Here is a 25278-nt window from a genome sequence, read left to right as displayed (position 1 = left end):
CGCGTACGCAATTTCTGGGCTGTCAACCCGGTCATATCTGGTCTCTTCGTGTGAGAGTATGTATGAATGAGCATGCAAGAGAATATACATGTGTGCGTTGTACTGAATAGGGTACATTTTTTGAATAAGTGTAGTCAAATATACGGTTAAAAAAGAGTCCGCAGGATTGTCGTGGCTTATAGGTTATAACCGTTAAACCGACCGTTAGCTTAGCAGTTAACCGTTGGGGGTAAAACCGTGACCGTTTGAGCCCTAGTATAATTGCTTCAGTGTTTGATAGCTGAGCAGCAAACCTCATCAAGGCCAAACAACTTCCTAGAGGCATGCTGGGGTATGGGTGATAATGGTCCACTCTCTGGCATGAGCAGCCTCCTCAAGACAAACATCAGTAGCTCGTTGATAAAAATACAAATTTGTTTGTGCACACGCTACCTTCAGCATATCCTCAGTGATATACAACACGAATAGGGACAACCGGCCGGGTGACCTGATTTGTTCAGGAGACAGCTCCACTCGCAGGCCTGGGGAACCTGTGAACTCTGGCAAGTCGTTGGCTGGGATCATTTCACTCCATCCAATGGCAATTGCATATTCACGTCTACTCTCCGTTCGGCTTGTTCCAGTAGTAGCGTTGTTAGTTGCTGGAGCAGGGGGAACAGATTATTGTGGACTCGCCAGCAGTTCATCATCGCTCTCTGCTTCAACATCAGGTGCAAACTCTACATCACCACTGTGCTCCCAGTGGCATCAGCAGCCCCAACCTCCATCCTCAAACCGAAGCCTATGAATAGGCTCGAACAATTTAGACATTGAATATGAGAGAGAAGAAAACACAATGAGAACGAGTTGTCCAGCAACCATCCACGTCTGTAACAAGATCATGATGATAAACAGTCAGAAAGTGCGCCGCAAGGTCGGGAGCCCCTTTGCAGCTTATCGCCGCCGGCTGTGCTGACACGGGCAGAGGCGTGACCGTTCGCCTTTGCATGCCGGTAGGCATTCTTATTGTAGGTAACGATTTCTTGAGAAGCTTTTGCGTTCAATTTTATACAGTGAGGGTTCTATTTATTTCCGAAATGGGGTTATCTTTTTGCTTTGACTCTTCATAGTGTTGTGAATAAAACCGTTCTCAAGTAGATCTACATGTACTTTTTTAAAGTTCTAGAAGCTTGTCATGTCAGGCGTTTGGCGCTGTGGCTCATGTAAAAGTATCTCACTTCCGCTTTGGCTTCTACTACTACTAGTAGTATTGCGGTTGTGAACTATAACAAGGTTTATCTAATACTGGTACTGTACCACAAGTGTTGGATTATCTAATAATCTGGTGCTAGTAGACCTACTGTCGGTACTGATGCGGTCTAGCGCGGCTGTGTAGATCTACCAAGGGTTCGTGCTTCTACAGACAGGCGACGTTATGTGTGAACAGGTACAGTATTCCGACCCAGGCGGGAGATTTCAGGTCGGAGGCTCGGAGCCAGTGTCGGAGAAACAGTCGGAAAAGCGACCTGCAATAGTGAGGTTTTGCATTCCGAATTTCGGTTCGGCGTTCTTCGGTCATTTGTCGAACATCAAAATGTCGAATTTTCGCTCCAACGTTTGTTTTGCAAGTCGAAAATGATGTGTTTTCATGTGAGCCCCAGCATCAGCAACGTCCTGTCCCGTGCTCCCTTTCTTGCTGATTCCAACGGCACTCCAGGCGATAGAGAGTAGACAGGCAGTGGAGAGGAGCAATCAGAAGTAGCTTGCGATGCTGATGCGCCCAAGACGCCTGCGAAGCGATGCCGATATAAGAAACCTCTTTGAATAAATCACGCGCTAGCGCTCTTCTACAAGAAAATTCATCCGAAAAATATTTTCGGCAAAGTGAGCTTTTTCCGAACAAACATGCCGAATCTTCGTGTGCATTTTCGACCTCGCTCCCGCGTGCCGAATCTTTTTGCCGAATTTCGGAATGCAAAACCTCACTAATATGTTGTACTACATGTAGATCTACATGTACTCGTAGCAGTAGCTTGAACCGGGCATTGGCCGAACACATCGAACCTCGTGTGACTTGGGTCAAGTCTGCCACATGTGACGTGCTTATTTCACGTGGCAGACTCAAGTCACGCGCGTAAGGACTTACCGGTAGGTGCAGTGTACCAATGCCTGCTTCACGCTAGGTCGATCATTGACGATCAACCACTGGACGAATGCCAATGGCAATGACCGACGAAGACGTCTAGTCTAGACAGACCACACGCGGGCTAGACGTAATGGTCTCCAGTCGTCTTGAGCCTGACCCCATGACCCTATGACCCCGTAACCCTATGACCCCATATACATCATTCTGCTCCTACGAGCTTCTGGCAGCTGCGGTGTTTATCCAAGCGCCCTAACGGCACATTTTCCTTCCCGTTGTTGTTCTTGTCGAAAATGGTTTGCGTTTCAGTTCTCTCTCCCAGTTTCCTCTTCATGGCTAGCTGTTAGAGGTGATGTGCTCTCGTACAAAATTGTATTTGAGATAAATTGAGTTGTGAGTTGTGTTGGTGTGTGTGTATGTACGATGCCCACCCGGTGACCGGAAAAAGTCTCAAGTGCCCTCTGATAATGGCGGACCAGATCCCAGACCGCTCGCTACTGAAGGCACGGGTGCCCTCGCGCAGTAGATAGCGACTGCATGAAAAGCTGTCCATCTTGGAGAATTTTGGCAAAACGGTGTACCGGTATGCGAGATAATGCCAGAGTTGCGCTAAATAGCAGCAGGTCCGTGAGAAGTTTAGACCGCAGACTTCAGTGTCGGTAAGTGCTTGGATTTGTTTGTCATGGCTTTAGCAAGAATTTCTGAGTCGTCTTTCCGCTCCGAGTCGCAAGGCTTCATTTGTTTGGAATCATCCGCATGGGCCATGGCAGCGTCTGTTCTCCTCCAACCCCACGCCAGCAGTATCCACATTGTTTCTCTGCTGCTTCATTACCCACGTACCTAACTGTCATGCCCTTCTTGTTTTGTTCTTGTCTTTCCTGCAAGGCGAATGGAGGAGTCGCTGCCATTCAAAGTTGATCTGCGCATGCGTGCGTTCCGTGGGAGAGTGTTGCCCAACAAGAAGTCGATGTAAGCACGTGTTCATGTTCGGTAGTAGTACTTCAATGTAGTTCGTCGTGCGTAGTGCAGTTTATTTGTCGTCTTGTGGACATAGGTCCGTTGCGCTTTGTGGCTTGTAGTGCCTGAACTGTGACTAAATTCTTCACTCGCTATTTCGGCTAGCACCTAGCACTTTTTCGCCTAGCACCTATTGAGCCGTGCCAAGACCAGGACTCCACCAACGCTTTGTTATCAAGCCTATTCTTGATGAACATTTCGTCAACGACGCTTTGCAGTGCGCATTGAAATTATTGTTGAATGTCTGGATCTATGGCAAGCACTCAGCTTCTGGCAAGGTGAGTATAATCTGCTATGTTTGGAGAGTGCGGTACCCGTCTGTCGGCACTGCACTTCCTCGTTGTGGTGTTGAAGAATGTTTACTCTCTCCATTGTTTGCGGCGGATACTACGACAAGGTATTTCGCGTTTCCTAAAATCCAGAACGTTTCAGGTCACTCATTTCTTCGTTGTCCTTTTTCAATGCAGGTAGTTTATCATCGTTCGTTCGAGACACCTGGACTCTGCACTGAATTACTATAGCGACGCGAGGACGACAGGAATACACGCAACGGAGCGCATCGAACAGAATTGCTACGGAATGGAGTTGTGTTCCGCATTGCTCCCAAATAAAAAGGTAAAAAAAACTTGTGCTCTTTGTGGCCTGGTGGTTGTTAATGTTAGATGAGTGGACATTCCTGTGACTCAGACAGTGTTGTATGTCCACGCGTGTCGACCTACATGTGTTTTGGTCGCTGAGCAGCAATAATAATACGAATATTTTCGACACGGTGCGACATGTTTTGGAAAGAGCAAATCTTTGGAGGGACACATTGCTTGACTGTAGTAGAGGTTGGGGGGTTCACATTCAGGCCGTGTTGAACGCTCTTGTGCTTACCAGCACTACACAATCGCCATATTCGCCTTGGCTGTATGCTCAGAAAAGCAATGCTGTCAATAGGCTCAGTTCATAGGGCTCTTTGACCGATGCAGAGGTTCAGATGCTGGCGATAGGGTGTACTTCGATATGATGCCTCTGTAAATTGTTCCTATTTCCGAATCCTGGTTTTAAGTGAATTTCAAAGACACGACTGACCAAGCTGATGGATATTGGAGGATGTGCACAGAGGTCTCATGCTGCCCGATATGAGTTTATGATTTCTTCTTTATTATTCTTTTGTGAAAACTAACAGCCTGCTAAACTGCTAACCAGTTGATTCAAAGCAATAACGGGCAGTATGAAGGTTTCTGTGTGACATCCACATCCAATATCCCGAGCGCATTTCGTATATCTTTGCATTTTTAATGCAGATTGAATATGATTAGCGACAGCACCATTCAACTCATGTTTTACATTTCCATATCGAACCATCGTAGAACGCTTGCCATTTATCGCCAGCATCTATGTACATACAGTTGACTGTTATGTGGCCTGTGACTGTATTCGTGAACCTAGTTTGTATGCGGCCCTACAACTTATGGTTCATTATAAACGGAATATGTTCGCTACAAGGGGTCAATTTAGTATGAGCTCAAACAGGGACATGGACAATGGTTTGCTATTATTACGAAAATCGCTATAGTCCAATTTGATTTAAGTGGAGTCGACTGCAAATGTATGTGTAACCCCTTGATGGTCTGGTTGTAGTGGCGGTGGTACAACCATTGTGCTCATAACTTCTGATGTATGCGTCAATCGTCTTATAGACGTTGGTGCGATTTGCCCATAAGGTTATGTTCCCAGGGTGCTGTAAGAGCGCTTCACGGGCATTCCTTCACTTGCACTTATACCTACCCGGGGGTTTCGGTGTTAAGATGAGTTTGGGAACTGTCCTAGGCTGTGTTTACATGAGAAATTTCAACCCGGGTCGAGTTCAGCCCGGGTTGAAAGTCTGTACGATAGACAAAATAGGTGAGCGTTTACATGAAGACAGTTGACTCGGGTCAAATACTGATATGCCGCCAAAAGTCCACTTCTAGTTTAATTCTAGAGTCCTGCATGGTCGCGTGAATCCGTTCCCGCGAAATTTGCGTATGCAGTGCTGTTCGAACCTGGCGCGAGATACGCACAGAAGTACGTTTGTACGATTTTCTTGACCCGGGTTGATTTCAACCCGGGGCGAAACTTCAACCCGGGTCAAGCGCAATGCGTCATGTAAACGCGCCATTCATTTTGGGTACATGGCGGGTTGAAATATGACCCGGGTTGAAACGCCTCATGTAAACATAGCCTAAATTTGATGATCTTGATTGCTGCCTTCTGTGTGCCCTAAGATGATGGGAATCACACTCTGTTTCAGATTATACCGTGACCCCTTCCCAAGTTGTTGTCAACATGTGCTCGCTTGAGCATTAGGGGATTAACCAATTATCCTACCACCACTAGCTGCAGAACGAACTGATCTGACCCCCTCCCTCTCCCCCCCCCCCCCCCTCCCCTTCTCGCTCTCATCTGATAATTATGCAATATACCTATGCCTGTCATCTCACGTTACGATACGATGGAGGGTATTTCTTCTGTGTGTGCCTTTGTGACTGGTGAGCAATGCACACGTGGATTGCCAGGAGCATTTAACTAGACAGATGGATTGCCAGGAGCATTCAGCTTGACTTCTCAAGCGTCATCAACTGGACAGCATTCCATTCCGCTGCTGTTGATATAACCTGGGTGTATCCGCTAGGTTGCTCCAGTACTCGACACCTAGCCTGCGGCATGGGAAATCTTCATCCTGGAACTCTTCAGGCATCCTGCTCTATAATGTAGGTAGGCAATTTAATGATCCCACCACTCAGTTTTGGACTATGACATCGATGTTGCCACTTCTTTTTGATCCTGGCATTTTATGCTTATGCCATTCCTTGTGTTTATAATTGCGAGGAGTCCGGATGAAGACCTTATTTCTTACACTCCCGTCGTTCTTCTTCATGATTCTGTGCACTCTGGCTTCTTTCATTGTTTTATGACACCTTCACCCAACTCTGATCTTTACTTGCCGTTTCCCTTTATTTTCTCCAGACAGGTTGGCTATCAGGTCATCGCATATGACCGTACTGGCAACTGACCATTTGGTTGCCGATCAGCGGGACTACGACGGGCGCACAGGTGGGTGGTAGTTGTGTGCACTGTTTTACACTCTGGTGCAATGCCCATGCTTCCAGCTTATTTGACCACCAGCTCGCTGTGATGACTACTACAGAGCATTGTCAATGCATGATACCTGTTGTTCAATATATACATGCTTGGATGCTGGAGATAGGGGTAGTTCAAAATCACACTTCCACCGTAAATGACGATAGTGATATGCCACTTAAGTTGTGTCGGTGGTGATGTGGTGGGGGGGGGGGGGGGATATGTCTTGTCTGGAGTCTAAGAGGACAGACTGATGTTCATGCACTTAGTTGTGTAGGTGTGTGTGGGGGGGGGGGGGGGGCTAATTGCCCCTGATTAAAAAAATCCTGTATCAATTCGGCTTGAGTCCACAAAACGAGGGGTGTGCGATGTTCTATTCCCTAGTTTCGCCACCTCTCTTCACTTCCATGTTCTCCCATCCACCTTTCCAGGAAATGAAGCTCCCCATACGTACCCTGCACGTAGTTACTTTCGGAAAATCCCTCCAATACAATATGAATTGATCAATGAATGAGAGGGGGGGGTACACATAGATAAATTGAACATCTTCCAACAGCGCAATCCGACTACCTCCGGTGCCAAGTTCAGCGGCTGCCACTTGCCAACCTCTCTAGTGATGTATTATGTCGATGCTGACAGTATGTCGGCTCTGTCAGTGTTGAACGTATAGCAGCAGGGAAGGTGAATGCATCAGCTTATTGGCGGCCGCTCCGCATCCCACCGTTGCCCCAGTCCTTGCTCAGCTCTTCGAGCAGAAATCGCAAGCCAAATGGTCCTTGCGTACATAAAGAATTGGCAAAAGCAAATGAAATTGCACACAAACGGTCTGCGGATATTGCCACTCGCACCACATGACCAGCATACTGCTAAGCGTGTGCTAGCAATGCATGACATCGATTTAGAGTTACATACCAGACATTATGTTACGCAGGAGACGAATCATCAGTATAGACAAAGATAGAAATACGCGTGACCATGGTCATTTTGGGTAAACAAGGAGGGGGCCCTCGAAACGGTCTACATGAGAATGTGACCATTGCAGTTTACTTTTCTAAACACCTGCGAATTTGTCGCAGCTGACTTCCGATATACCCGTGAATGTTTTGTTGGCGTCGTATGGCTTTGCCTATCACCAATCCCTGTTGTTGAAGCTGCTCCTCCACACGTTGTGTGGCCGATCCCTGTTGTTGAAGCTGTTCCTCCATACGTTGAAGGCGTTCTACCTGCCTTTCCTGGTGTTTTTCATGCCTTTCCTGGCCCACTGCCACTTTGATCAATTCGTGCTGCACGTTGTTTTCGAAGCTCTCCTGCAAAGTCACTACCATTTCATTTTCTTTTGCGTGAAGGTTGAAAGTTTCCTCCAACTCGACTAGCGAGTATTGGTTAGCTTCCAGCGTCTGTTTAGAGGACTCCTTCAAGTGGTCCATTTTTTAATATTGGCTGAGCGGTCTTGAGGAATTACCAACCGTCGCGATGACTTTCCGTTAAAGGGGAAGTTAACCGTAAAATGAAAACTTCACAACTCGTAGCAAAAAATGCACTGATGCCAATGATGAAGGTCCCAGGTTGATCAGAGCAGCCGTTCCCCGAGTTATACCAGCTTGAAGTTTGCACTAAATTTGGTGACATCATTATGACGTCATCAACTTGCCCAGACTAGGCCGGATTTATGACGCCAGAGAGATAGACGTTGCATGGGAGTAGATGGAGAAAAAACAATTTCCTTCCTGTTTCTCTGCAACAATGAATTTCATACTAGAATTTTTTCCAGTCAGGATACCGGTAGGGTGTCATATGTCTCATATCAAAGTTTGAAAAACATCCGACTTCTTTGGGACAATGGCCGGAGAGCCAAAATACTGAAATTTCCCCATTTACTCCCACACAAAGTCTACCTCTCTGACGTCATAAATCCGGCCTGGTCTGGGCAAGTTAATGACGTCATCATGATGTCACCAAATTTAGTGGAAACTTAAAGCTGGTATAACTCAGGAACGGCTGCTCGGATCAACCTGGGACCTTCACCATTGGCATCAGTGCATTTTTCGCTACAGGTTGTGAAGTTTTCATTTTAGGGTGAACTTCCCCTTTGATAATACAATGACAAAACCCGGCGACTAGTCGAATCTTGCTTGCTGTAGTCTTGGTTCAAATGTTCCAGCTGAACAGCAGCTAGTGCAGCGTCATGTTGGCATCCAGTGTGCTGGCGCAATAAGCCTTTTGCGCGTTGTACAGATGTACGAAGTTCAGTACTAGGGCGTAGGTGCGTACAGCCCCGATTGGGTGTTCATTGTGTGCTATGCATGCGCATTTGACCAATTTTAGCCTCATAATTAATGGCAAACAATCCCTTTTCCAGCTTCTTCACTTTCGTTAGAACTAATGACTAGCTAGATCTTTGGTCAGAAACGGTTTTCGTTTGAAATGCCTCCAGGGCCCATTTCTTAGTGGAAATAGCAGAAAACACAATAGGGTCCTGCACATTCAACACCCATTAGGTTCTACGGGATTTCGTGCATCTGCACAAAGCGCAGAAGGCTTATGTTGCCGTAGTAGCAAGCTAGTCCTATGCACGCCGTTCGTTGCACAGATGCTGGCACAAGTCATGTAACAGTTACAACTGCATAGCTGCTGGACATGTACTGCTATGCACTTTGTAGTGCTGGCACTGTCGACGTGTCTGCGCATATGATCAAGAGCATTATGAGATTGTACTCTTGATATACAGTGTAGTTCGGGCGCTAACAGTAAACCGCCTGCACTGTAAATAATAATTACAGTCTACACCTGGTGTGTGGGGCTCTCAGACACCGAGGAGTGGGCCAAATCATACCCGTACCGTGATCTACATTATTGGTAGGTGAGGCGGATCATGATTATTATTGTTATTACTTCGATACTCCTATTTTACTAGGGTGTGTCCCACGGACCTATGGCCTTCTTACGGGAGCCCCTAGAAAGCATGCACACACAGTTGGACATGGATCATTTCGTGCTTGACCAACTCATTCCTTTTTATGCTTCGGGAGGCATGAAAATCCACAATTGAAAAAATTACTTGAAGTAGTTTATACATAGTTACATGTGTATGAAGTCCAACAGACATGGATGCTTACATCGATGAGTTGCTTGCAAAATTAAGGCCCATCCCGGCCCCTCGACCTGCTCATGCCGCTGAAACAGAACGCAGAGCAAGGCCCATTCCAGCACCAAGAAGGCAAAGGCCAGTCACAGCCCCTAGATGCCCTCCGTTCGACCTCGACCAAAGGGCCCATCACCCGGTGCCACCTACTGCAGATGTGCGGGGCCATCTTCAAGACGCAAAGGACGAGTATCAGATACTCTCATCTAAGCACTGCGTATCTACAGTAATGGCCAAAGAAATCCAACCTCATGCATAAAATAGCGTTGCGGGGCGCTACGCAGCCCTAGCACTACACATACTTGTCTGTGCACTCGAATGCGGCGCTACTTTCTTCATAAGGTTGCATTTCTCTAGCCAGCACTGTATTTGGCTTGAGTGCATAGTACACGAGTGACATGCATGTACATATTTCCACTTTTGTTTGGCTATGGGTAAATGCCTATACAGGCGGTGATCAGGCACGTGCACCGTATGAGTTTTTTGGTGTCTGGAAACCACCTTTTTTCGGGCAATCTTGCCAAAGGAAAAGCGTGCCTCCTGGATTGGTTATCGTGCATACGCGTCGATCGACGGGCAGTTTACAGTACAGTGACAATGTCCTTATTTCGAAGTGAGAGAGAGTTGCTTTGCATGCAGTTCAAAATACATTATTCTCTCTTCTGGTTCGCTCCTGGATTGGCGATGACGTTCAAGAAATCCGTTTTGTCTCGAAATTTGAGTCAAGCACGCGTGATGCAAGTCAGTTCAAGGATAATATGAGCCCGAGCGCGCTAAAACATGACCACAGCTTTTTTTGAAAAAGTCGAGATAATCGCGATTTGAATTCCGCGGCAAAAAATACGAAGTGCAGTGCAACGCGAGTTGCTGTTGTTGTTCTCCTCGGTCGACTGGACTGTTCCGGATGCAATTTTCTGTTGCAAGTAAGTTTATTTGTTAGAGTTTGTATTCCACGTTGCGCTGAGTCGCCTAAAACTGATCGTCCTCAATGTATCGACAGAAGAGCGTAGTAGTAGTAATGTACTGCGGAGCGGAAGAAGACGACATCATCGCACTCCATGCGCAGGATAAAGTATTTTTGGGGATTCGAGTCGGAAACAGAAGGAAGACGATGATGGATACAGCGACGAGTCATTTGAGGGCGACACTTTCATCGAGCGTAAAAAGAATTGATGCTGGTAGTCCCACGATCTGCTGTGACGAGGAATTCTACTCTGATGACAACCTGGCAAGCGATTGGCATCGACACTGACTTGGGAGGTGAGTCGGCCGATGATTTGGCCAGAATGGACATCGCTGCACATATCCGGGACAATGCCAGTATTGGTTGCAAGTGCAAAAACAATCACTGGACTCTGCTGCTCCCTCAACTTGCTCAAGTCGATAATTTAAGTACCCTTATGCGGAACATCGCTAGCATGAGCAGTATGCAGCGAAAGCAGTACTCTCTGGCGAGCGGAGAAAACCGTGTGCAGATGGGCTTTGGTGTGGGGAATATGAGTGCGACGTCTAGTATGTTGACGAACAATGTGTGCAGCAGTGTATACTGTATATCTGAAAGTACAGGTGGAGTGTGATGGAGAGGACATGGAGTGCCAACTTCTTCGGCCATCTCACAGATGTTGACCGTGTTTTCGCTGGCGGTTCTCCAGTGGTGCTCCAAACAGGAGGTATTTCGGACACCCAGCTCAGCTGCCTATAGACAATTTGGATGTGGCTGAGTATCTGTCAGCTCATGCTATAAGACCCTGGACAGAGGAACTGACCCGGAAAGGATGAACCAAGGGGCATATCAATTGTGTGCAAAAATGACAATCCCATTGCTGTACATAGAATTTCACCATTTCAACAGTGCTGCATATAATACCATTGTAGCAACACTTAGACATTTCGGATCAATCCAAAACTTTCAGACAGTGAACATTAGGTGTGTTAGATCATTTTTGAACAAAAACTGAAAATCGAATTTTTGGTCTGTGGTCATATTTTGGCGTGCTCTGGCTCATATTATGATTGACGATATCTCCTTGCAAACTGTTGACTCAAATCAAGGTCTCCACAGCCTTTCGTTCTCGCTCGTGTGCGCAGCAGAGATGTTCGTCACAAACGTTGTGGACTGGAAGACGTAAAAATGTGCGTCCATGATCCACTTGCGCTGCTTCAGAACGAAGCGCTGCTCCGGCCGCGACTCAAGGACGCGGGGCTTCGCTTTTCTTCAGCGAGCTTCCATCGAAGCAAGGTCCATAACTCTTTATTGAAATCATGTGGAACATTGTCAATTAGTGCTGAAACGATTATATCGATTACTCGTTACTTACTCGATAAGAAATAGATCGAACGGTTATTTCGATTTTATCAGCTGAACGAGAAGAATGGTACTTACGCTCGGTACGGGATTTCCCCCCTTTTGGGGTTGCACAAAGCCTGCATGCATCGAAAGTGTTGCGAGTACAGCACGAATATGTAAATGACTGCACACTTGCAACATCGATGTACGTGTAAAAGTACAAGTGCGATCTGAGACACATCGACGCGATCACCGTCGCCGTCTTTTGAACTGACTACTAGTACGTTTCTTACATACAGCATGCAGGACTGGCAGGCTCAGTGTGTGTCTACACTAGCTAGCTGTAGGGGCTAGAGTTCCCTCTACGTGCGAGTATAGTACTAGTCTTGCGCTAAAGACGGTAAAGACAAGTGGTACATGGTCTTCAGTTTCGTGTTTTCCGTTCTGTCGACGGTTCCCGAACCAGTTTGCTCGACGACGAGCTAGGCCTGGCGTCTGGGCCTCTTTTGAGCATAGACAGGAAAAGCAACTACTAGTAGATACTTGTTGGCGCACCTCAAGTCGGCTCATCCATCGAAATCCGCCGATCTGCACCACTGGCCGGCTTCTCTGACTTCATCGTCAAAGTCAGCGAAGTCACAGGCGAAGGGCACCATCAGCTCTTGGGTTGCAACCAGTGCGTTGCCTCTGTCTTGTCTGTGTTCGTCTGGTCAGTCCGAGCAGCTGACAGACTTGTTGTGGGATCATCGGATCTATGCGCCCGCTTTCCGTCGTTGGCGATGTTAGACCCCCTCACTAAATGTGCAGGCAGCGTGTTGTCAGTGTTTCCATTACCCTGAACACTTTGTTAATGAAAGCGGCCGATTGGTGAGCTCCAAGGCAACGTATTTGACCTCTTTATAAACCTGCGAGGAAAGGAACACGGGAAAGTGCATCAACTCATCGCGGTGTGAGTGCTTCAAGGACACGTAGGCACAGGAACAAGGCGGCTGTGGGTCCGTGCCCATGTCCCGGACGACTGCAGGTACAATAAACTGGTGCTCAGCAGACCTCTCATCCTGCACAATTACCAGGACGGAGAGCCATTCTAGGATTTCAAAAATGAGCTTGAACCCATCACTGCTTGCTCTGACTGCTTGCCACGCCTTAGCATGGTCGCAGTAAGACTGACCCCCGAACATCTTGTTGAGAGCTTTGCGTGCTTGAAACTCCGTCATGAACCCAGAACGATAGCACCGCGCTTCGTGCACTGTGATGTCTCGGTCAGGCTTCATGTAGACAAAGGCATTGACACAGTCCAGGATGAACTGGGGCTCCAGGATGACCGTGTCTTTCAGCTTGAAAGTTGGGAAGTACGCCAGGTGGCCTGCTTCGTGGCAGTACTTCAGCAGCAGCTGTATTTGCCGGTCACTGCAGTCATGTGGAACAGCCTTGACTTGCTTCGCTATGAACTTTGCCTCCTTGAAGGAAATCCAAGGCCACGTGACCTCCTGCTTGAGCGTGTGTATGGATATGCAGAATCGGAGCCATGGAACAGGGATGTTGCGTTGGCTCTTCTGGCAGGGGTCGATGATGGCCTCTCTCAATCGCTGCAGCTCATCTGCTTGTGCTGCACTTCCAGTGGATCTGGTGTTGTCAATTTTGAAGTACGATGTTTCGTTCCAGACAAGGTTCTTATACACTGAACCTTCTATTCTCTTGAAGTAGTTTACAAGGATCAGGCAAATCGGTTTTGTTCCACCTGTCACTCTGACACCCCACTACAAACACATCATCTGCAGCACTCTGGTCTGTGCTGCTGTCAGCTTTCGCATTCAGCAGCAGCATGTCGAGCCAGCCGAGCAGCTGGTCTAGGCGAGTCGCATTGGCCGGAAGAGTGGCCCGCTCGATACATTCTTCCCGGCTGACCTGAAATTCATCAAGCTTGGGAAGGGTCTCTAGAAGGTCCAGAGAAGAGTTGTATGTGGCAATAAAGGTTGTGTTTTTGGCCATGAAGAGGGGCTGCACGGATTGGTAGACTTGCTGCCCTCCAAGGTCGCGGAATATGATGACGGTATAGTCGGGCGTGTTGGCCCGGTCAAAGATGTACTTTACCGGGTCTGCGTTGAGAAATCTTGTGATGGTCTTGTATGCAGTCATTTACATATTCAGGCTCAGTATGTGTCTACACTAGCTAGCTGTAGGGGCTAGAGTTCCCTCTACGTGCGAGTATAGTACTAGTCTTGCGCTAAAGACAGTAAAGACAAGTGGTACATGGTCTTCAGTTTCGTTTTTCCGTTCTGTCGATGGTTCCCGAACCAGTTTGCTCGACGACGAGCTAGGCCTGGCGTCTGGGCCTCTTTTGAGCATAGACAGGAAAAGCAACTACTAGTAGATACTTGTTGGCGCACCTCAAGTCGGCTCATCCATCGAAATCCGCCGATCTGCACCACTGGCCGGCTTCTCTGACTTCATTGTCAGAGTCAGCGAAGTCACAGGCGAAGGGCACCATCAGCTCTTGGGTTGCAACCAGTGCGTTGCCTCTGTCTTGTCTGTGTTCGTCTGGTCAGTCCGAGCAGCTGACGGACTTGTTGTGGGATCATCGGATCTATGCGCCCGCTTTCCGTCGTTGGCGATGTTAGACTCGTAATTTTTTTGAAATTCACAGAATGTACACGTACTGATGTGGTCACAATAATAATCGTTTAGCCGATAAGCCGATCGTTATGGTATCAGCTGAGCCACTAAGGAAAAAACGTAATCGTTTCAGCACTATTGTCAATGCATGCAAAAAACGTCGTCATAAGAACAGAAAGAAAGATACGTCGAATGTAAGGTGAGACCAAAAAAAAAGAGATTCCTGGGCCTTCCCGCACCAAAATCGAGCCGAAGGCAATTTTTTATTTTTAACAGTTCGTATTATGTACAGTACTGATCGAGTACATCTGTGACATGGTGTCACACAAACCTGGGCTTTCGATTTTGACAGCATGTTACAAGGCGAGGACGCATATACCGTATTTTACCGGTTGTAAGTCGACCCCGGTTATAGGTCGACCCCCGTATCCGGAGGTCTCATTTCTGCGTTTTAAAGTTTTCACCCAACGAAGCACTACCAACCACTCCCTGCTACTTACACCTCAACAAATCATGTAAACATTCCTTATTGGAGGGTATAACGTCCCAATCCTTGAAAAAGGCCAATAAACTGGCAAACATGTGTACACATTGTACACTCGTGCATGCAGGGCAAGTCATTTTTTGTAAGATTCTGATAGTTCCCGGTTATAAGTCGAATCCCGGTTGTAAGTCGACCCCCACCCTTTCTCCTTCTATTTTTAGTCGTAAAAGGTCGACTTACAACCGGAAAAATACGGTATACATGTATGTATAAACCTGGGCTTGTACGACTCCCTGGTGTACGACTCAGAGCTGTCGTTTGCCGAAATACAAAAGAAATTGTATGGGTACCGGTAAACCACGTGCCATGTACAATGTACCTGTCGTCTGTAAAAAAAATTAAAAAAATACCGGAAAATACTGCACAAAAAAGAGTTCAGCATGCCATGCATACACACATAGGAAAAAAATAAAAATCCGCCCGCCCGCACCAATTTCAGATGGGTCCTGCCCGGGAATCTCGATTTTATTTTGGTCTCGCCTAGGCAGTGTTTTGATGAAACGAACATGCCTGGAGTGGACTAGTGAAGTACCATAGTCTGATAGACGTAGTGTTATAGACTGTAGTGTAGCCTGGGCGGCTAGGCCTATCAAACTTTTACGTGTTCAATATGACAAACATGTACCGTATTTTTCCGGTTGTAAGTCGACCTTTTACGACTAAAAATAGAAGGAGAAAGGGTGGGGGTCGACTTACAACCGGGATTCGACTTATAACCGGGAACTATCAGAATCTTACAAAAAATGACTTGCCCTGCATGCACGAGTGTACCATGTGTACACATGTTTGCCAGTTTATTGGCCTTTTTCAAGGATTGGGACGTTATACCCTCCAATAAGGAATGTTTACATGATTTGTTGAGGTGTTAGTAGCAGGGAGTGGTTGGTAGTGCTTCGTTGGGTGAAAACTTTAAAACGCAGAAATGAGACCTCCGGATACGGGGGTCGACCTATAACCGGGGTCGACTTACAACCGGTAAAATACGGTATGAGTACATTGACTTCTGCGCCCTCTTTGCAAATACTGTTTGAAGTGCTGGTATGTAAAAGGTAACCCGTACCCGTTTTATCCTGCTACCGGTTATACATGTAGCAACATTTCTATGTAACATCGTCCCCTCCCTCCATTCCTCATTACTCTTATTAATTTTCTGTCCTTTCTACCCGTGGACCTGGTTCCCTCTCAGACGCGTTTGTGCCGGCATAATCTGATGATAGCAGTCGGATGAGCCCCGCATCTCATCAGCACCAGTGTTCATTGGTGCCCTGCACCCCTGATCTTGAGTCCCCCCCCCCCCTCCTCCCTAGCCCTCGCCGTTATCTCCGACGGGATGTTCGGGGGATGTGCATGTGCACAAATACATAATTATACAGTGGGTCTCCAGAAAAAAATTACCAACTCTAGAAATCCCCCTTTCAAGACTCGGTGCATGCCACTGGTGATACACATTGTCTTTTTTTGTTTGTTTTGTTGCGTTTCGTTTAGTTCAACCCCTGAGGAATGTGCATTCAGATGTCGGATCATCGTGGATTCTCCATAAAGCACTAGTCCGCACTGGACGCTGCTACCCATGACCATCATGGCTAGCCAGTCTGCTCACCAGCCACCAGGACAAGCACAGCGAACAAGTTCAGAATTATTTCACTGGGAATTATTCTGGAGCAAGGCTTCTTCCTCAAGAACTTGGCTGCTGTACACCTTGTTCGTGAAAGGCAAGCATACAAACATGGCATTTAACATGCTCACCTTCATTGTACTACCATATAACTAAGCCGTCTTGTGAGAAATGATGATTATGGATGTCGAATGGCAAGTTTGAGACAATGGGCGATGTGAATTCTGGACATCCGTGCGACCAGTGGAACAGCTGATCAATGATTGTGAATCGCCAAGGTTGACCAAGGTGTACGATAGCTTACACGTATCTATCGAATAGCTTCCCCTGAGGATCCAGTTTGGTGTCCCTGTTTCTTGTGTGTGCCCAGTTGAGTTTGCCATGGACAACCTGTGGAGACTGGGAAACATGATCTGTTGCGGTGTCGTGATAAGTATCCATTTGGGCTCCTTCAAAATTCTCAACTATGGGCCATTGTGTACTTGACAGTCCCCTCGGTAAATATTCACTGTTGGAGCTTGGAAATCTCAATTTGGGCCAAACTTAGACTGTAAATCCCAAGGCTTACCCTTTCATTATACTAGGTTCTGAATGGGCAACTCTGCTCTTCGGATCATATCAGCAAGAAAAATCATACCCCTGGTCTAGACTTCATTGTACCTTCAGATACAAACATTAGCTGCCTGAGTCCAACAATGAAGGATGTGCAGTTCAAGTGTTTTCATTGTTTTAGCAACGAAAGAAGCCATAGAGAGGATTCACCCTACACGGCTTTGAGCAAGTAATATGATTGGGAATCCTGATAACTGGTGCCTTTTAGGATTTTTTTTGAGATTACTTCCTGCAAACTTCACCTGATATCATATATATGGCCTGTCTCCCTTTTGTCCGTTTTTTGTTCCAGGCCCGTCATCTACCATCTAACTCACCGTTATGCTTCACTTTATGATTTCGTTTATTCCTGGAAAACTTGGGAGGGGGCACTTCATTGCAGCAAGATTTTCTTGCTGCTATGTAGCTGCCACAAAATGACAGGTGTTCCGTTCCATTCCCCGGTGCTCAGGGAAGGATTTAAGCAGGGAGGGGAGGGGGGGGGGGGGGTGGAACAAGCTTGCTGGCGACTCCATGACTGCTTGCGAGTCGCGGCAAAACTTTACCTCAAAACTTTACCTCAAAACTTTACCTCAAAACTTTACCTCAAAATGGGTCGCAACGGAAAGCATACTGTATTTTGATGAACACATGGAAATTTTCTGTTATTCAAATCGAAAACATTTCAAATTTCCTGATCTGCTCTGAAGAGGAATACCAACCATAACGCTAACGCAAAATAAACGGCAACACTCACGAAAGGCAATCTCTGCTATTGATCAGTGGATTTTATGAATCCGAGGTATTAGTCTATTGTATATTATGACATCACAACCCATGGCCTATATGATCTGTGGTATCACACTCCCTTCCCTAGTAGCACTCAGTGTATTGTCTTTCTTGCATGATACCAAGTCATGTTTGGCAGAACGTGTCATGGATTCATTTGTTGGTGGTAGCACTGAAGTGTACCGTTGCATGTAGTAGTCATTCTACAGTCATATCAATCTTACTATTTCCACACTTGCATGTCTGTTCCCACACACACCTCAGGGACCAGTACACTATTGCACACTCAGCGAGTACTACACAATGTGGCCGGCGGGGAGCGAGGTGGAGTGGCACACACTTGGCCAATAATTAGTGCAACAGTCAAGCAATGGCGGCAACTGGCGGCTGGAACCAAGCGGACGATGAACCACAACAAACACTGAACAATATTTGACCTTCATACCATACAATATTCACATTCTATTTCATTTTTTCTCACTCAAAATTCTAGTATACTCATACTCTAAGTTAGGCATAGATCAGGGCAAGGTAAAAGCCCTGTAGGTCATCTCTTCTACATCCAACCAGCGCTACGACCAACCAGAGCTGCGACATCAAGTCATCGGACCTACCATTGGTAAATATGTTTTTGTGTACTGCATGCCTGGTGTATTGTGCAACACCATGTTGTTTAGTATCCGTGTCCGTTACTTGTACTATCCCCATGCAACAGTGGCTGTCACAGGCTGCTGTTGTGTGGGTGTATGTAACCAATCAATTGTGTCATGCTCATTCATTCCCACTCAGGTAGGATCAAGCACTCTACGGACACCACGGCAGCCTCGCTAACGCCCGTCACCCTGGTAACGTATGAATGGGTGGTACGTATGTAGGCAATGCTAGGGTATGCATTCTGCTGTTTTGGCTTGCTAGTTCCCCATGTGACAATAGCCGTCGATGGCCGCTGTCACATGGGTGTATGTTTCTAATACATTGTGTAATGTTTTCCATTTTTCCGGTCAGCAGCTAGATATGCCAGACCAAAGGACCGAGATTCACCACAACACGGCTAAGTATAAGCCAACTACCTGGTACGTTTTACAATCTGGTTTCTTGTATGCTGCAATTTCCTATTCCTGACTTTCAGAGTAGGTAAAGGGGACATGGTCAGAGTATATGCTTTGGATATGTTACTCGGCTGTACATGTGCATGGGGTACTAAGGTTCCTGATGTGGAGCAGGGTTTACACGCAATTGCTTGCTACTGGCAGGTGTGTTGGGTCGGTGAATGTGTGGCTAATACAAAACGGATGAATTCTGAAATGGAGCAATCAATGCCAATTGCAGTCATTTTCCAGCTGTTTGTTGCTGCACAGTCATTCTTTATCCCTTTGTATTCGCTACACGTGCACCGGTTTGATGCCCCTGTCCGTAGCTGGTGAATGCTTGAACAGCTTGCAACTTGTTTGTGGCTAGTGCGCTGCATGTAGTAGCTGGATTGCATGTCTGGAGCACATCTCAAGCCATGCCGCCTCTTTGTCTACTGTGCTTACCAGAAATTGCTTGTGTGTGTGCAAACTGTTATGACCTTGTTATAGTGTGCCCTGTTCTAATCAGTAACTGTTTGCTTCATACCTGCCCAGGCAGAACATCACGGCCACCATCATTTCAATCTCTGCAACCGGTAACAGCCACCTCGCTAGCACCGATGCCGGCCACCTCGCTACTACCGATGCCGGTCACCTCGCTACTACCGATGCCGGCCACCTCGCTACTACTGATGCCGGCCACCTCGCTACTACCGATGCCGGCCACCTCGCTACTACCGGTGCCTGCCACCTCGCTACTACCGATGCCGGCCACCTTGCTACTACCGATGCCGGCCACCTCGCTACTACCGATGCCGGCCACCTCGCTACTACCGATGCCGGCCACCTCGCTACTACCGATGCCGGCCACCTCGCTACTACCGATGCAGGCCACCTCGCTACTACCGATGCAGGCCACCTCGCTACTACCGATGCCAGCAACCTAGCTACTAGAGACGCTGGGCACCGCACTACTTCCGTTGCTGGCCACCTCACTACTGCTCATGTCAGATGCTTTGCTACTACTGGCATCATCTAGCTATGTACAATCAACCCTGTAACGCACAGCCGCCGACATCGACTGCCTGATTACTATGGCTTCGATCTGCTGCCTCTCTATCAAGTTGTCTGCGTGGCTTGTTCCTCAAATGTCGGGCATATCACCCATCACGCTAATGCTGATGTTGTCTACACCAGCAATCACAAGACTGGTCGCGTCCTGTGTGTCACAATACTGCTGCTGGCATCATCGGTCTCTTGCCTGCGGATGTCATTAACATTACTACCACTGGTGCTCGGCTATGCCTCTCTGGCGATATCGGCATCGTTTGGGTTGGATGCGGACCGACAGGCGACATTGCCTTCATCCCAGATCTCAAAAAGGTAAAGTATATTCTGAGCCCGTTTGATTCATGTACTTTCGGTTAGCACAGTCATTGCCATGTTAAGTTCTTGCATGCTAGCAATTTCCGAAGTCCACACTTGCCACATCCTTGCTAATCTTTCAGATGGTGCCCCCCCCCCCCCCCCCCCATTGGACCCCAGTGAAAATTAGGCACAAGTGTACAGGGAATGTGCACCTGCAGACTTTATACTTCTCAATGGTGCGAAGCCTCCGCTCAGTTTTCTCAAAAGAAAGAAAAGAAAAAGGCCTTTATCCAGCAGCGGAAACGTCCCCCGATCTTGGGAATTATTTGCAGACTGCCTTGTATTTGCCGATCGAAACTTGAATACCCCTGACCCCCCCCCCCCCCAGTTGTAGTGATGGCATACATGTATTTCACAGGCGGACACACCCTGCGCATTTAGATTTTAATGTTTTATCTAAACTACTTCTCAGTTCGCAGTTGTATTCACCGGCATAATTGTACAGGTTATCGGAGGCACAACTTGGAACATCAATGAAGGCCAGCCATGTCATGGAGTCGCCAGCAGCTTCTCCCCTCCCTTTATCATTTCGAAATAGGCAATGAGTCAGCAATGAGTATGGATCATGGATATGTTGAGCCCACAATCCTTCACGATTTTAATTGCATGCAGTTTTGGCTTTCCAGAGTTGCTTCAAAGTGGCCGCCTATGCATACCGGTATCCTGGTCTCATTGCTGACCCAAAAATGGAACGGAACACCTGTCAATGGGGAGGGAAACTTTGAACTCGTCAAGTCTTTGAAATTTAGATTATAACTGGGGTATTAAAAACACTCTGTGCCTGGTCCACACTGGGCCTATTTTTCAGCCGATTATGGAATCGTACGAAAAATCCTCAAGATTGGCGCACGCAATTCTGTCAATTTTGTGTGGGTGTGTATTTTGTGTGGCCGGTCGGCCGATTTCATGTCGGTGTCAGAGCATCGGCCTAGTGCGGGCCCGGCATAGGGAAAATCCGAAAATCACACAAATCATACAAAAATCGGGAAAAAGCAACAGACCTATGCCCAAATTTTTCAGGTGTGGCGGCCATTTTGATGCCTGCATTCAGCTTATGTAGGTCCCATAAAAATATATGGGCTACATTCAAATGTATGGGGTGCATTCAAATGTATGAGCTGCATTCAAATGTATGAGCTGCATTCGAATGTATGAGCTGCATTCAAATGCATGAGCTCCATACAAATGTATGGGCTGCATTCAAATAGATGGACTGCATTCGAATGTATGGGCTGCATTCTAATGTATAGGTTGCATTCAATTGTATGGTTAGCATTATAATGGTACACTTTGAAATTCAGAACGTCATTAATAGGGTATATACATGTACATGTAATCGTATACATTCGAGGAGAATCAAAAATTCCTGAAAATCATACAGAAATTGAGAAAAGCAACAGACCTATGCCCAAATTTTCAGGTTTGGCTGCCATTTTTTTGATTCCTGTACTCGGCATCCAAATGTATGGGCAATATTCAAAATGTGTGGGCCCCATTGAAAGATATGGGCAGCATTTGAATGCCAGTATGAGCACTATTCGAATGCATAGACCCTATTCAAAGCGTACAGTGTCCATTCAAATGTGTGCGTCATTTTTAAATCACCATGCATGGGCCTGTACTGAAATGTATAGTTTTCATTATAATAATAATTAGGGCCGAAACGATTGCCCATTTTGCCTTAACGATTAACCAATAACACTAACGATCGATTTATTGGTTTTACCGATTTTCCGAACAAGTTTTATACGCGTCATGTTGGACATCAGTATACAACAAAAACAATTAAATTTGTTCAACTATTTACCGATATACAGGTACGTATGGGTGAAAGATCCACACAGGCCCAAAAAAGACCAAAATAAAAATTTGCAACGTGATATGAGTAGTGTTCCTCTGCCATTAAACATCAACGATCAGTCGTCTGTCTTCTACAATGGAGAAGGGTCAACTGGAATCGACGGGATTGTCGATGATCGACTCCGTCAACATGCCTGAGTGCCTGCTGTCGCACGTTCGCAAGTTATCTGTGCCGAAGAACGACGTGACGGCTTCATTCCAGCACTGTTCGTCGCATTGTCACTGCGCTCAACATTGCTGGTAGTCGCCGTTGCTGTCGACTGGGTTGCTGATCCTTTCCCTACCGCAGCGGCGTACTGATCTTTATGAGCAGAAATCAGGTGCTGGAACAAGTTGGTTGTGCCGCTTTGACGGACGAACTCGCGGCTGCACGAATTGCATCTCGCTACGCTATCAGCTTCCTCGAAATATGCCCACGCTGGCGATCTCTTGGTCAGACTAACTTTCGCTTTTCCAGGCGGGAGCATTGTCACTGCTCTCCTCGCCAAAAAATCAAAATTAACTAAGTTTTTGACAAGAACTGAACAAATTAGAAGGACGGCAGCCACACTCACAGCTTCGCTACAACCTAACAGTAATGAAGCTTTCCGGTTGTTACATTTTTTGGCTACGCTGACTAGTGCAGTGAATGTAGTGACCTGGTGACTATGTACGACTACCCAAAAAGGATCAAGCGCGCAATGATTGTACGGACCTACGGCTTCATGCACGTCTACTTCGACGTTCATGTACTTGTGCGCATGACATGACGCGCGTGCATGATGCCATGCATGGTCTGCATGTACTGACGTCATGCCCGCTCTCGCACTGTACAGTCATAATCGTTATCGATCATAACGATTATCGATTTCATTCATAACGAGTGATATACGAGTAATCGGTATAATCGTTTCGGCCCTAATAATAATTCCACCATGATCCGGCAATACATAAATGACAACTTTATCCTTTGAATGCAATGGGATACATCGATTCAAATTGCAGTTTTAAATGCATGGTTCCATGTCAGAAGTTTGGGCACTTTGTGACGGAATGTACAGTAGAATGTCGATTATCCACGTCAACTATCCAAACAATCAATTATCTTAAATGCCTGCTTGAAATGAATTAAGGGAGAAAATGAGTTTTTGCTGACTTTTGGCGCCACCCTCAACCCCAAATATGGATATATGGCAGCAGGTTGCCAGCATGCATACCAATGGGTAATTTCGAGGAACTGGAGCGTGCCTGGTTCATGTGGGAATGCCGAAAAAATAGCGGAAAGCCTGAGGCAATTTGCATGCTTCAAATGGGCGTTTTTCCCACTCCCTTATCCTACATACTCCCCAGCCAAACCCCTGGTCTGTCCCCATGGAAAAGTGCGGAACTGAAGAAAGCCCCGTCTCTCTGGAAAGTTGTGTAAATCATGCAGTGCATATTGGCCTGAGTTTGCGGTGAAATGTGACTACACTTGCGGTTGATTTATCGAAATATTCATTATCGCATTTCGCGGAAGACACCAAAATTGGCGGATTTTGTCGTGAGATGGCGATTTCATGCTGCCTGGTGACTGCCCCGTGTGCAGAGGAATGTGGATAACTGGAGCCTAATTCAAATGAATTACTATTTTAATATGGTAATCAAGAATACTAACTGTGCGGTAACCATGCTTTATTACAATAGTAACTAGGGTGAGAACAATGGAACGAGGATTTAGCAGCTAAGTTTGTAAGATTTACATCTTCGTTGAAGTGTGTAGCAAGCAAACTCTGGTGGCAATTCGAAAGCAACATTATGAGCACAGTCATGTACAGGGGAAATAGGATATAACAACCTTGCATATAACGACCTTGCAGACCTTGCATATAACAACAGATTGAGTGAAGCTACACAATTCTGTTGCCCAAGTCGTTTAGTAAGTCCTTTGTGAAGATCGGGAGGAGTGTTGTTATATCCAATCTCCACTGTAGTGTTTTATCGCAGCTTGTCACTCGCGACTGCTCGGATTATTTGGACCACCACATTCTAGGATGAGTCTCAGCAGATTGCTACTAATCTGATACAATGCTGTACTGGGATGAAGTAGGGATGAGGTTCTGGCCTGGGGCATTCCCATTAGCAGGTTACGGGCTGAAATTACTTTCAGAATTTGACTGTCTGTGTGTATGGAGGTCAGCACAAGTATACTACATTGCTGCTCAATGAAATCTGACCGTTTGAAGCAAATTAGTCAAAGTGTGCCCTATATGCCAGTTCTCATCCCAGTGCTCTTAACTCTAGGACTTCACAGCGCCCAGTGTGGCATTGGTTGGCTTGATCGGATTGCATTGAGCAGCACTGTATATCGTACTATTACGACTACTCTGCATTAAAACCATTGTTAGAGAAGTAAGGTGTCCCTCTCTGCCTTTCTCCCACTGGTGTACGCGTGATGCATGTGCGTGCGTGTTGTCTTGTAGTCTTCCACTGTTTGGACAAATCCATCGTAATTTATTGTACGGTAGTTGCACTGCACTGGACTTATTACTGTATGGTGCTTTGGTTGCATGACTTCCATCATGACTTACAAACCTCCGCTCTGGGTCTGTTCGAATATCGGTTTATATTTCACATGCAAGTGAGCTGTTGGCGTGCGTTATACATTCGAAGCAATCACGTTCGGCATGTGTATGGTCAATTGTGTACTGCATGAGGCTGCATGCATATGCTCTGTTAGAACTGATTATAGGGTAGCCCCATTGAAATCCATAATAAACCCCTTACCTGCGTAAATGGCATACTACTAACCACTATATTCTACTTGTAAGATACAAGATGATCTATTCTAATGTTAGAGTTGCGCGTCCAAGAACATTGATTCCAGGGCATTGGAGCGTCCTTATTTTTCAGCAATCTGGCTGCGTTCTTATAGCATGTTTGTAGAAACAATTCGTACTGGATCATATCAAGATTCAAGAGTAGGTAAAAATGTTTATCATTATTCTAAACCGTTCTAAACTTTAGGCTGTGGTGTTCTTAGCACTTCAGGCTGGATGTTCTTGGGCTCAACGTTCTTCGACGTGACTTTACTGCATGGTCCCCTCGGCATGCACCACACAGCGTTGCATGAG

The 25278-nt window shown here is 46.5% G+C and overlaps 1 long non-coding RNA gene across 1 annotated transcript; it reads left to right on the top strand.

Moving 5' to 3' along the window:
- The first annotated feature begins 5649 nt into the window (after positions 1-5649).
- Positions 5650-16542, top strand: LOC135812507 (uncharacterized). The gene is made up of 3 exons (XR_010552833.1): positions 5650-5881; positions 6134-6220; positions 16322-16542. It is a non-coding gene; the product is annotated as an uncharacterized LOC135812507 (long non-coding RNA).
- The last annotated feature ends 8736 nt before the right edge of the window (positions 16543-25278 follow it).

This window comes from Sycon ciliatum, chromosome 3 (assembly GCF_964019385.1).
Source record: "Sycon ciliatum chromosome 3, ocSycCili1.1, whole genome shotgun sequence".
Taxonomy (NCBI): Eukaryota; Metazoa; Porifera; class Calcarea; order Leucosolenida; family Sycettidae; genus Sycon; species Sycon ciliatum.
The sequence above is the reverse complement of the archived record's forward strand: the minus strand, read 5'-3'. Positions and strand labels throughout refer to the sequence as shown.